This window comes from Arvicanthis niloticus, chromosome 22 (genome assembly GCF_011762505.2).
Source record: "Arvicanthis niloticus isolate mArvNil1 chromosome 22, mArvNil1.pat.X, whole genome shotgun sequence".
Taxonomy (NCBI): Eukaryota; Metazoa; Chordata; class Mammalia; order Rodentia; family Muridae; genus Arvicanthis; species Arvicanthis niloticus.
Window position 1 is genome coordinate 32,523,411 of NC_133429.1, and position 14,143 is coordinate 32,537,553.

Genomic DNA, 14,143 nt, shown 5'->3' on the forward strand with positions numbered 1-14,143 from the left:
TGGGAAGAGAGTAGAGGGAGAGGAAGAAAGGGGATGGAGAAGGACAGAAAGAGAGAGGAGAGAGAAAGAAGAAATGGGGCTGGCCGAGAACACATAGAGAAAGAGGAAGGGGCTAAACAGTTAGATGATTGACTGATAGATAGATAGATAGATAGATAGATAGATAGATAGATAGATAGATAGATAGATAGGATAGAATCCTGTTCGAGGCCAGCCTGGTCTACAGAGTGAGTTCCAGGACAGCCAGGGCTATACAGAGAAACCCTGTTTCAAAAAACAAAAAAACCAAACAAACAAATAAAAAGATAGAATCCTGAAAAATCCTTTTGTACCTGAGCTTGGCTTGAACCTGGCTGTTGCTAGGTAACCGTTGGGTGGAGCCTACAGGAAATGCTAACAATCCCTACCAATTAGCTCCATTTTTTTGTTGTTGTTCAGTAAAGAGTACAAAGCAAGCTGATATGTTCATCTCACCCCAGATCTGCAGCAGTCTTTCCTCACCAAAGTTAAACGCTGTCTTTTCTCCTTGCAAGTGTGCACCTACCACGTTTATGTTTAGGAAATTGGTGGACTGGGATTTATCTGAGGAAATTGGTAGGTAAATTAAAGTTTCTCCAAGGTTGGTACATAGAGATAATTATTAGGAAAAAAAAATTTTTTAGGTCAACAGCAGATGTCGAACTTGTTAAATAATTTTTTAGGGCAAGACTCTACCTGGTCTTTGTTTCACAGTTGAAATTAGGACATAGGAAATGAACTCAGGGGTGTGGCCTCTCTGCATGCTGCTGATGGTCCAGTGGGTAAGCTCGTACCCACACACATACCCATAGCTCTAATTAGAGTCGAGATTATATGGGGAGGGGAGGAAGATATGAAGTAAGAAATGGAATGCAGAAAGGGATTCTGGGAAAAGTAAGGGGACACCATATGATCAAAATATGTTGTTGATATGTATGAAATTCTCAAAGAATAGATAAATTATTTTTTATTAATCATTTTATTCTTTACATTTCAAATGATATCCCCCCCTTTCTGGTTGCCCCTCCACACACCCCCATTCCATCCCCCCATCTCCTCTCTCCCCCCTCCCCTTTCTTTGCCTCTATGAGGGTGCTCCCCCACCCACTCACCCACACCCGTCTCACTGCTCTAGCATCCCCATATGATGGGACATCGAGCCTCCACAGGACCAAGGGCCTCCCCTCCCATTGATGTCAGATAAATCCATTAGATAATTTATTTTAAAAAGAAAAAGAGAGAAAGAAGTGAAGGGAGGGAAGGAGGAAAGGAAGGAGGGGGAAGAGAGATCGGGAGGGGGGGACAGAGGGAGGGAGGGACAGAGGGAAGGAGGAAAAAAGAACTCCTCTGGCACAACCCTATCAGAACTGTCAATCATATGAAACACTCTTCCTCATCTTCAGACCTGAATATCAGAGGGACTCAACATTAAGGTTCCACAAATAAATAAATAAATAAATAAATAAATAAATAAATAAATAAATAATCCTGAGACACTCTACCAAGAATAACCACTAAGGGGTTCCACTGCTAGGTCTATCAACACAGAAGACTCCAAACATCATGTCTTAAAATCTGCATCGCACCGGGGTCTTAAAAGAATAAAGCAGTGTTCTTCTCTAAGCAGCTATACTGTTAAACCAAGTGGGACTCAACACAACACAAAGAGAATCACGTACACACACAAAAAAATGACCCATATTGCTGCTAAGAAAAAGACAGTAAGCATCATATGTGGCAGGGAGAAAATTGCTCTAATGTGTTTTTCTTGTATTCTTTTGCAATAATGATGTGTACAGAGAGTAAAGAATATTACCCCGATGCATGGTGTATGATGTGGGAACTGAGAAGACTGTGCTGCAGCTGGTCCTTTGAGATACAGTTTGGCTTTATTTTTCGGCCTCTATTTATACTTTTATAAGTATAATAAGCAAGAACCTACTATTTTTTTCTCTTAATAGAGAAGTATCTGTCATGTTATTTGGCGTAAAATCCCGTGCTTCTTCCTTTTTATGTCTTTCCTTCTGATTTCCCTTACGGCAGTCAGCTTGGAAGCAGCACGGATCTAAGGACCAAAATGGCTGGGAGGAAGTAAGCAGTAGTTGTTACCACATGAGAGATTTAGTAAAACATCAGCTTTGGCACTGAATATGTGCTACAAAGCAACACGCAAAGCTAAAAGGAATGTTTGCATGCCCTCATCTTTGCACGGAAATTGGGGGAAAAAAACCTGCAAGTAATGACAGTTTAGGTATCAGATATGTTTTATCTCAAATTATTACAGCTCCATACATTCAAAGAGATGTGTTCTGTGTGTTATAGAGAACTGGGCAGAACATCAACATCATTACTGTTACCGTGATTTTACAAGATCCGGTTACGTCACCTACACTCCAGAGCACACCTCCAGACCCTGAAACACCTGGACATTATTTCAAAGATGAGAGTATCATAAAGCATGGCGAGTTTTCCAAAACTGGGCTGTTATGTAGTCTAATATGTTTACAACTAGAACTGAAAAATAGCTGTGTGTTAAATTATTAAATTATAGAAGCTGTAGCTTTACTAAGAGCAGTCTGCCAAGTCTTAGAAGCCATAGGATAAACACGCAAAAGACACAGCCTCACTTGACCTCAGTTATAGTTATTTCTAGAAAAAAAAAATAGGCTCACTGCTCAGAATCACTCATGAATTCCAAGATTGCCAGGAATTGAAGGTAAAAAAAGATAATTATTCCCCCAATAAACAAAAAGTCATGGATGAAGTGGGTGGTTTTAGATTAAAAGCAAAATAGATATATATTCACACATCAATGCATACACTTGACTGATATTATCAAAGAGATAATAAAGTTCTAAATAATCTAATATCAATTCAAAAAGTTTGACATGGTTACACTCATAAGACTTACATACTTTTCTGTATTTGATAGAAAATACTCTAACACACATAATACAATAATATTAATAGTTATGAAACACATATTTAATAAAACCCACAGTTACTTACAGAAGCCAGTTTAGTCCCTCACACATTCGTATCAGACGAGCACTGTTGCTATACTCACATGCCAGGGGAAGAATTGGAGAATCAGGATTTCAGTTATTTTTCTTAGTTTCACCACCTATAAAGTGTATATAAAGATAATAACCTGAGGGGGGAGGATTTAGGCCTGCAACAACTGAAAGAATCATTTGCTAACAGTTATAACAGGGCATGACCCATGATAACATATGTGGTTGTTCTTATAACAACCAATAGCACCACTGTAGTAAACCCCACCCCCAACATTACACAACATAACGTCTATGCATATTACACGTTCTCCAAAACTAGAAGCTGCCCACCCGAACGTTCACTCTGCCTCTTACTATAAACAAGAGTCATTATAGTACAAAGTGACAGCAGATGAAACGTTTGCAGATCATTCTTAAATCAGATAAGAACGGTCATTCTTACTCATTGTGGTAAAATGAAAGGGAGGAGCTAATATGTAAGGTGAACAAGCCCCGTGTTATTTAGAACTTGGTAGACCATAACCAGCTTCCTGAATTGCACTTGAAAGCAAATTGGCAGCAGAGGCTGAGGGAGTAAAAAGCCTCAGGATATTGTGCTCCCTGTGGCTTGCTCACTTAGCACTTTAAACCAACAGTTAGTTCTATTTGCGTAGTTTAGAACTCAATAAAATGATGTACAGGGGTGCTAAGCACACATAGAACACAGAAATGTCTAGACACGTCCAGAAGGAAAATAAGGAAGGAAAAATGATACTACCATTCTGTTTGAATCCATGGGCTCCAGCCAAAGTCCGGGACATTCACATTTATGAAAAGATGGCCCCGACACCTTGCTACTTTGGAGTAGTTTCACATAACTGCCTTTAAGACCAAGCTCATCAAGCATTCAATGCCCGAACTTCAAATTTACTCATTTTTCAGAAGTTCTTTGTCTAAAACCATGGGCAAAACTCAGCTCCAAATGGATAAATGACTTAAACAAATCCCAGAAACCATAACTAGACAGAACTATAAAGGAAACGCTCTCTGACTGTGGACTTTGCATTTTCTACATATCACTCTATAAACTCAGGCAACAAACCACAAATGAACCTATAGGACTATATCAAACAAGATGCATCCCCTAAGGAAAACTAAAAATAGACAAGTAACTCAGAAAAGAAATTAGGAGAAACACTTGCAAATCACATATGTGAAAAATACTTGGGAACCTGGTAAAGACTTAATTTCTGAAATAATAATCTGTACATCTCAATAGCAAAATAACAAATAACTCAGCCTAAATCAATGACTGCATGAATGGACATTTCTCCAAGAAAGGCTTACAAAAGGGTATTGGTTATGTAAAACTTTCAACATTACCAATCAATGAAATGTAAATCAAAACAATGAGGTATAGGCTTATACATATAAAAATGGGGGCTTTTTAAAATAGATAAAAGATAAAGTGTTAGGATATGTGGCGAGAAAGGAAATCTGTGTCTCCTTTGGTGTGAAGAAAGGGTTGTATAACAACTGTTAAAACAGTATGGATTTACTAAAGAACTCAAACCAAAACTACCACAGTGCTCAGCAAATCTGAGGATAAACCCATAGGACATCAAACTGCCACCCTTGAAAAGATAGCTCGACTCCAGCATTCATGGCTGCATCACTCACAAGCGCTAAGACACAGAGCACAGCTCAGTAATAGACTGCTAGCTTAGCATGCGAAAGGCTCTGAGTTCAATTCCCCAGCACTAGCAAGCAGCAGAAGCTTCCAGGTATGGAAACAATTAAACTGCCCATCACCAGGTAGAAGGATAGAAATCCATGGTATACACTTACAATGGAATGATTTTCATTTTCCACAACAGAATAAGCCTGGGGGAGCTTATGATATGCATCATAAGTCAGACACACCAAGAAAAATACTCTGCAATCTCACTTGCACGCTGAATGGAAGGCGAAGTCAGTCAAATACACAGGCCTAGCGAATGAAAAACTGAGGAAATTGGGGACCAGATGAGTAGAAAATGAGGAGACTTAGATCAAAGAAAATGAAGAGTTTTAGGGACAGAGATGATAAAAAAAAAATATGATTTAGAAACTGCACTCAACATGGGACTTTAATCCTAATATGAATCCTAACACAGAAATACCTACCAGTCATGTATCAATCTTAGTGTGAAGACTTAAAGTTTCCTGAAATTATGGTAAACCTAGGGTTAATCTGAACACTGCCTCTTTCTCCCTCAGCAGCAGCTCTACCTCACACATAGGGGGTAGTATTAACACAACCTTATACATCTGTAGGTCAGGTCTGAGACTCTCACATCCAACTTTCTACACAGCACAAAGGAAGCACTTACTGAGACTCCAAAGTAAACTAACCAGCCAGCAAAAAAAAAAAAAAAAGAACTTCTCAGGGTCATAAATGCTCACAAAGTTGGGTTCAACTATGACTCAGTTGGCTGCTTATATCTCAGTACTTAGAAAGGAATGTCCTGCCAAGGTTGTCACTGTCCTGTCATTTTGTATGTTCTCTGACTGGGGTGGCCAAGTTACTTAATCGCCTTGAACTCAACAAAGTTGCAATGCATCTGATTATCCCCAAGGTGCAAGCGCAGTAAGGATATTTGTCATTTTGTCATAGTCAGTCTCTCTCCCCCTTCCCTCCCTGCCTCCACCTCTCCCTCCCTTCTTCTATCCCTTTTTCCCTCTCTTCTCTCCTCCCTCCCTCCCTTACTTTTATTCACATCATAGCCTGAAGAAGCCTACTGTATGGAATGAATGAAAGTAGACTTAAAGACTGAATACAAGCTATGCAAAGAAAGAGGGGGTGTGGGCCTGTTGGGTCAACATGATGAATTCCTTCAGTGTGAGAATTAACATCTTTGACTTGTTAAGCTAGAGATGCCGTCTCTCTGTGGAACCAAAGCCTAGAGAAGTTATTGCTAGAAGATAAGTAGCGAATCTAGGAGAAGCGGTAATTGTCACCTCAAAGTCAAATTATGAGGTTGATTGAGCTCTTTAATTCTTAAATTGAAATCTATCTAAAACTAAAATTAAATGAAAGGGGAATTTAACGAGAAGTCAATAGATGTACAGGGGTATCTCTGCAGTTATTGTGGTTTCTGAAGCATGAACAGCTTCGGGGATTATTGTGCTGTGTTTTGGAGACACATCTCTAGCTTGTCCCTCTTTCCCACAGCTCATTCAGTTGTCAGGTTGTATTTGCTCATGAGTGGCATGTGACCATACTAGGCAACTTAAAAACAAACATGAAAAATCATAGACTACAAGCAATGAACACACTACTATTTAATAATAAGTATGACTTCCTCTTCCTCTCTGATGGACAGAGGGCTTAAGATTCCAAAGATGGTGGCTGGGATACAGAGACACGTGATGGAAGGATTCTGCCTACGTCACCAAGTGAAGGGGAGTGATCCAGGTAAGACTCTGATTTCCAATTTTACTTAGCTATCAGTGCTGTAATGCATTTTAAGATTCCAAATTTGTCAAAATGCAGAGAAGCTATTTTGGCCCTAGCAAGGAAATCTGAAACTCATTAAACACTAAATGCATATGAGGCACTCCTGGATGCTTCTCAAAACATCATCTTCTAGAGTCCTCACATGAGCTGTCTGAGCCTCTGAATCCCCATGAGCAATCCAAAGGTAGAGAAGTCTAGTAGTGCCTTACAAAGAGGAGGCAGAGTTTGCTTGGCAAAGCAAATACCCTAAGAGTAGAACAATGGTCCTCAACTTTCCTGATGCTTTAATAGACGAGTTCCTTGTATTATGGTAACAGCAGCCATAAAATCATTTTGTTGCTACTTTAGAACTGTAACTTACCTACTGTTACAAACCACAATATTTGTATATTTATGTAGAAGTATAAATATCTAATATGCAAAATATCTGATAATGTGATCCCTGTGAAAGGGCCTTTTTGACCTGCAAAGGGGTCAAGACCCACAGGTTAAGAACCAATATCCTAGATCTCATGCAGAAAGAATGGAATTTCTACTTACAACATCTCAGAATGACTGGGTTAAGTCATTGAGGTACAGAGGGTCTGGAGAGTCTGTGACTTCAGACAACTTGCAATGATGAGGGGAGATGATTGCCCCTCAGATAGATCAATGACCTATGCTAATGAAGAACCCTCTTACATGTGGTATGGTAGCTTCAGAGGAACTGTCTGGAAAGACTCATGTCACTGGCAGCATCTGCCCTACCATGAATCCCCTGAGGAACTGAAGAATCAAATCATTGATTATTTTCCTATACTCTGGTCCTTTGTAGGATTATTAAGCCATCTAAACAGCCAGGAGTTAGTTATAAATTATGTCACCTCCTTATTAATTGCTGCCTGCCTATTTGGTACAATGCTGCTGATTTCCAATAAGCAAAAGCTATTCTATTTAGTTTCTAGACATGTTTTTTTGTTGTTGGTTTGTTTTGTTTTGTTTTGTTTTGTTTTGTTTTGTTTTTTTGATGTTTTGGTTTTTTCTTCTACCTTACATATGTCTTCTTTGCTAAGCATACCAGCCTGAATTTTTCTTGAAGTCTTATCACTGGCTTTTCTCTCCTGGATGGCCAAGCTACAGTCAATTACAGTGTAGTGCATCTGATTTCCAAGGGATGATTCCTCAGTGGGTTACCACTAATATCTTCTCCAACATGTAACTTTAAATATGTTTTAAAATCAATTTAATAAGTATTTATGGCCATCTTTCTAGCCCTTGGGTTAGATGGGCACAGAAATGCAATAGTGAACAAATCCAAATGCATTTCGATCCATCACAAAGCATGTAGTTTGGTTTAGGACAGACACTGATGGAATACACAGAAACAAAACAGTTGTAGTGCATGATAGAGAAGAGAATGAGATTTAACAGGAAAGAGGGAAGGAGGGAGTAGAAGAGACAGAGGGGGAAGAAGAAGAGAGGAGAAGAGATATAGAAAAGAGGGAGTGCAAGCTAGCTAACTAGACTCAAGTAACTGGGAAAGATTATTTTATGTGAGGGTCAAATTGATCCTGGAACTAAGTGGGTAGAGAGAGAGCATAGGAATCATGGGGGTGTAAAAACTATAAAGCAAAAAGGGGCATTTTAGAGCAAGATACTCTTGAAAAGTCAGACAATGTCCAAAGCACAGAGATTCATAATTCAGCCAAAGATGATAAAACATAGTATGTTTTAAGAGGTTATTTATGCATACCCCATGGGCAGCCTCTACTGCTACAGAACCCGTCTAATGAGAAAAGTGGCGTGGAATTGCTTTTAGCTGAAATGTTCAGTGAAACCACCTCAGCCCTGCAAGGCATTCTGGTCAGCTTGAGTACACTGCAAGCATAATATGTGCAAATGGCAAATACATCCTGCCAGGTCTGGGTTGATGTCTCAAGACAAGTAAAAAAGGCTAATAGAAAAACTTAAAGCAGAAGCCACTGAATTGGTAAGAAAAATTGTGATGGTCTGTCCAGTTCACTGGGTTTGCATCTTAGATCCAAGCAGGCTGGGGCTCTGGGGTATGAGGTTAGCCTCATCGTGCCACATGGAGTCCTGCAGATAAGAGCCTTAATTAAGTGATGTAAGGAACAAATTAAACCGATTTGGTCCAGTTTCTGCCAGGCAGATTAATCAGTGTTCCCAATGGCGTAAGATGCTCATAGGGAAATCCTGCAGTAGCCAAGATGCTATAAAATCGAGGTAGCAGTATGACCAGCAGGCAGTTCTCTAGAGGTCTCTCACACCTAACACATATTTTGCAAATGGAGGCATGCATTTGTTTTAAATTATATTTTCCTAGATGTTGTGACAAGAACAGCCTGAAAATCTAGCTAGCTAGCTATCTCCTGTCAGGTATGACAAAGACCACATTTCAATGTGGACCAAGGCTCCCACTCTATGATGCAACCATTTCCTTTGAAGACATCACTTCTGCCTCTCTGCCTTGCCCTATAAGAAGAGTGATCCAAAGAATGGCAAATGTTCATTTTCCTCCAAATGGCTGTGTTTTGATAAAATTCCCTGTGTCGTATCCATAGACAGCAAACTTGAACTGGGGAAAGCTAGCTTATCAATTACTAATAGGGCAAACTCTGAAACACATCTTATCTCTTGACCCCCATAAACCTCTGGGCTAGTTAGTATATTAGCCACTTTTCTCATTGCTGTGACCAAATAACTTTGAAAAATTGGTTTAAAGGAGGAAGGGTTTATTTGAGTTCAGAGTTTCAAGACATGGTGTCTACCATGGAGGGAAAGGAGTCGAGAGTGGCTTGGACTGTGTCCTGACCAACTATCTTTCATTATTGTTAAAGTAACTTATTCACCAGATGTAATTGTTATCTTGGAGACATACTGATGAACAAGCTCATGCTTTCTAGTTCATTCTGAACTCTGGCTAGCTGGTTCAACTCAGCTGTGCTGGCTCAAAACTCCTCTCCAAGCTGACTGAGTCAAACCAGCTTCCCCTAGCTTCTCACTGAATTATCTTAGAAAAACTGCCTCTGAATCACACCAACTGAACCAACTACACTGATTGGTTCCAACAAACTAATTGGAACTGAATACACCTGCACAAACTCACCTGAACTTAACTGCATTCAACTGAACTGCACTGAACTGAACTCAACTGGACTCCACTGCATTGCCTAAACTCAACTGAATTGCTTTTATGAAATTAGCTTCCAATATACTCATCAAACTTGAGAATTTGAAGTTAATGATTAGTCACAGTTTGTTTTAAAAATCCATCTTCATGCTGATGACATGACCTCTCACCTTTTCCATCCTCAGACATTTGAGAAGCTGTGACCAGAAGAACACCAGTAAAGGTTCAAAACATACGAATGTCCAGAAAGACTAAATAGCTATCCCAAAGTTTTCACATGTTACACAACTGGGAGTCTTCCTTGGACTAAGGCTGCCTGGTCCATGACAGCTATTGAAAGCCGATAACTAACTAACTACCGAGTCCCAAAAAGCAGAAGATAAAACTACTGAAAGTTATCTTAAGCACTTGGCAAGGGCAAGGAATAGCACTCTATCTACACAAATCCTTATCAGACATCAAGAAGCAGATATCAGGTTTCTGCAGGCAAAATCTGGAAGTTAATTTAAATGGATATGAGCACACCATGTTCGAAGAATTTTAAACAGAAAATTGATTATGGAGAGTATAGATTCATATGCAGGTTAAGATGCTAATCTCGAGAGATGGTTATCTAGCGTTCAAATCACAAAGGGCACCATGGCTTTATGTATAAGCTTTATTCTGCAAAGCAGTTGCTTTAATTCATAGTGTATAGACTACATGTATGCAATGTGTATACTGTGAGTAGGATTGTACATGGCATGTGAAGGGTAAGGGCCTATAGTTACATTTAAATCTGACCCTTCAATAAGGAAAGAAAAAGTTTATGAAATCTACCAGGGACATCTGTGAGAGCATAGTTCTCAGATATGCTTGAGAGTGCTGAGCCTGGCTCCTAAGCTATGTATGGATTGGACAGACACTGTTTAATGTCATGTCCTTGGGATCATGTAAGGAAAGCACTTTAGAAACAGCACTTACATGAAATGATATGTCTCAGGACCAGAACATCTGCTAAGAAAACCCAAGAAACAATGCCCTTCTTGCTATCACCATACATAATCATAGATTGTGGGAATGTGTTCATGTTTTAAAATGTCCAAGACACACTTAAAAAGAACAGTATCATAGACACTGGTAGTTTACTAATAACTCTCTAGATCCACCTCAATGAATATAGAATAAAGACTGCTTTTACTTGGCATTTTGATAATTATCTTTCATTTGACAGTGTTAAGTATTTCTAGAGATTTAAGACTTTCATATCCGAAATTAATTATGAGTTCTCAGACATTAATAAGAATGGAAAGAAAAAGAAGCAAATGTTCTCAGCCAGAACAATACTACAAAATTTCATGATAATATTTAAGAAACTTTTGATATTGAAAAAAAAAAAAAAAAAAAAAAAAGGGCTTGGCATTACCAGCAATGAGGAAAAATGAAATCTGACAAAAACTCACAAAATATTAAATGTGAAGGGAAGATACTTTAAGAAGTTATATTTAAATCTTTCAGAAACAGACACCGTGGATCATTTTTGGAAGACTCTTTACTGTTTGGCTTATAAAATCCAGCTACATTTTTTAAGATACATTGTTCACCCTGGTGTTTATACAGATAATCTGACCTCTTAGAAACCTGTAAATTTCCCAAAACCTGCAAAAGTTTGAAAACCACTAGGGGTTCTGACACAAACCTGCATAATGGTAACTTCAGAAAGTTCTTCAATCTCAAAAACTAAAGGAAAACGTGTCTGTAGTAAATGTACAGCCTGGTATCCATGTGGATCTCCTAGCAATTGGAGTGGAGACTGTCTGACTCTGATGCCTGACACTGGATCCCTTTCCCCTTCTTGGACTGCCTGGTTGGGCCTCAGCAAGAGAGGATGTGCCTAGTCCTCCTGGGACTAGATATCCCCTGGGGTAGTACCCAAGGGGAGCTTCCCCTTCTCTGAGAAGGGGAGGGGGCAATGGGGAGAAGAATTTATAAGGGCAGGACTGAAAGGAGAGGGGGGAGAGAGGCTGCAATTCCATGTAAAGTGAATACAAATATAAATTATTGGAAAAAGATGTCAAACATAAAACTTGCTACAGTAAAAGTTATCCAGCACTGTAAACACTAAATAATAGAATATTGCAGCTGTCTCCCTTGCTCACTCCACATACCCATCTTGACACTTGAATAGCAAAAATAAATAATTATACATGCAATATGCTAAAAAAAAAAAAAAACAAACAACAACAACAAAGAAAACACCAGAAAGTCAAAGTCAAAAGTTAATATCTTAAAAGATTTTGATCATCTTGACTCAAAAGACTTCAAAATACTTGCAGGTGATTAAAGTGCTGACGGCTGAGCTCCTGGTAGAACATCCATTCCATGGACATTCCTTACTCAAAAGTAATGAACTTGACCTACAGAGGGAGAAGGAAACGTTCATTTCTTTGGTCTACCTGTGAGCTTACCTCTAGGGAGGGACGAGATGCGATTGAGAAAATAAAAGCGAGACACCAGATGTGAAAATCAGTTACAGAGCTCTATGAGGAAAACGCGTCGCGCATAGCTTAGGCAACAGCTGTCTGTCTCAACGGGAGCATCCCAGTGTACACATGTACTTGGCATCTAAGTAAGGACTGTTTTCAGCTAAGAGAAGTCAGCAAGACTGTGTGATGAGTAGCAACACCAATAAGACCGTCTTGCCCTCCCTCCGTACTTCAGAGGGAGAGAGCCATGAGCAAGAGGAACAGCCATGGGAAGCGCAAAGGATTCTTCAAGTTGGCAGCCATTTTCAGTCCCTTAATCCGCTTACGAGCACTCACGCATTACCCTCTCCACAGTCCGCTTCCCTTCAGATAGACCTGTACGGCTCTGAAGTTGTATTGAAACAACTGCCTGGGGCTTACCTCACAGAACCCCAGCAGACTTAGAAGGGCAGGGGATCCTCACCTAGCAATGGGGCATATTTAACTCCATGTGACTAGATTTACAGCTTTTATAACATACAAGATGGTTCGCTTCCTCATGTGACTAGTCATGTAATGCTGCCAGAAAATAAAGTAAATTTCTTTTCTCAAAATTCACCATGTGTAAGTCTGTCATGGGGTTATCTTTGATTAAGCGTTATTTAGCCTTCTAACAATGAAATAGAGAAATTAGCTTAGTGAGGCTAGGGATGTTTCTCAGTGGTAGGGCACGAGCCAAAAATTCAAAGGCCCTCGGTTCCATACAGAGAAGCAATGTAACTAGACTAAGGGTTAGCTGCAGATAAAGTCAAGAGGAAAGAATAAGACAAAGCGTTACCTTTGCCATTACCAGTTAAACAGGGTGCTGCGATGGTAAGGCTGTTAAATATATGAAGGGAATTTTCCCAACACAATCTTTATCTAGCAGGGGAGAGACTGTGTGTGATTTATGGAAATCCACCACAGTTAGCATAATCATGTACCTTCCAGATTCATGTGTGGCTACCAACACTAAATTAAAATTCTGGAACAAAGCCCAGAGTTTCTTGTTTACTAGAAACCAAGCATGCCCCTCTAAGAAAATGGGCTCCTCCTCCTCCCCCTCCCCCTCCCCCTCCCCCTCCTCCTCCTCTTCTTCCTCCTTCCTCCTCCTCCTCCTCTTTCTCCTCCTCTTCTTCTTCCTTCTCCCTGCTCTTTATCACCCTCCTCTTCCTCCTCCCTACTCCTCCTCCTCCTCAGAATATGCTCATGCTCACTCTCAAACTTCTAACAATCTTGGACTCTGCATTTCTCTGGCCCAGCTATGATATCAGTTCTCAAACTGATGCGTATTTAGCAGGATGAGTACACCACTTTCAAAAATACATTGAAGAAAAATCAAGTCAAATAGAATTCATTTTCATTTTGGGCAACAATATGATAGACTGCCTCGTAAAGAGAAGTTTAAGAAACTTTATGTCAGTACACGCACGGAAAAAAAAAAAAAAAGAGGGTAACAATAGTACCCAGAAAGTATGGACACAAGAATGGCTATGGTCAGATTGTCTCAGAACTAAATGTTTTCCAGGTTTTAGGAAAGTGATTTGGTGCGCACACTGTGTGTTACATAACGCTGTCAAGGGAGTTAGTGTTTCACGCTATAATCAAACACATTCGCATTCCTAAAGTAAAACATAACTTGGCTGGAAAGGGACGGCAAATAGCTTTATACAAGATCAGTTAGGTGGTTGGGTTAAATGAGATAGAAACCAAGATTTCCGCTACCCAGAAAAAGTCTCTGGAATTAATGTCAACTTTGCTGAAGAAAACACAATAGAAGAAAGTGAGACTTAAGAAAGGAAGACATGGCTGATCATGGTGGCACATACATCTAATCCCACCACCCAGAAGAGAGAACCAGGGAGATCTCTGTGAGCTCAAGGCTAGTCTTGTTTATATAGTAAATCTCACACACATATATACACAGACAGAGAGAGACAGAGACAGAGAGAGATGAAGGAAGGAGGGAAGGAAAGAAGGAAGAAAGGAAAAAGGGAGGAAGGGAGGAAATAAGGAA

General features: G+C 39.7%; 1 protein-coding gene across 2 annotated transcripts in view; it reads right to left on the reverse strand.

Moving 5' to 3' along the window:
• The window catches only part of Nav3 (neuron navigator 3), a 712,871-nt gene that overhangs the window by 592,371 nt on the left and 106,357 nt on the right, over window positions 1-14,143 (reverse strand). Inside the window, exon 2 of one of the 2 annotated variants that reach the window (XM_076920185.1) lies at window positions 3,086-3,142. The gene's annotated coding sequence lies outside the window, so the exon portion shown is untranslated. Of the gene's footprint in view, window positions 1-3,027; window positions 3,143-14,143 lie in introns of both variants that reach the window. The other variant, XM_076920186.1, reaches the window with a different exon arrangement.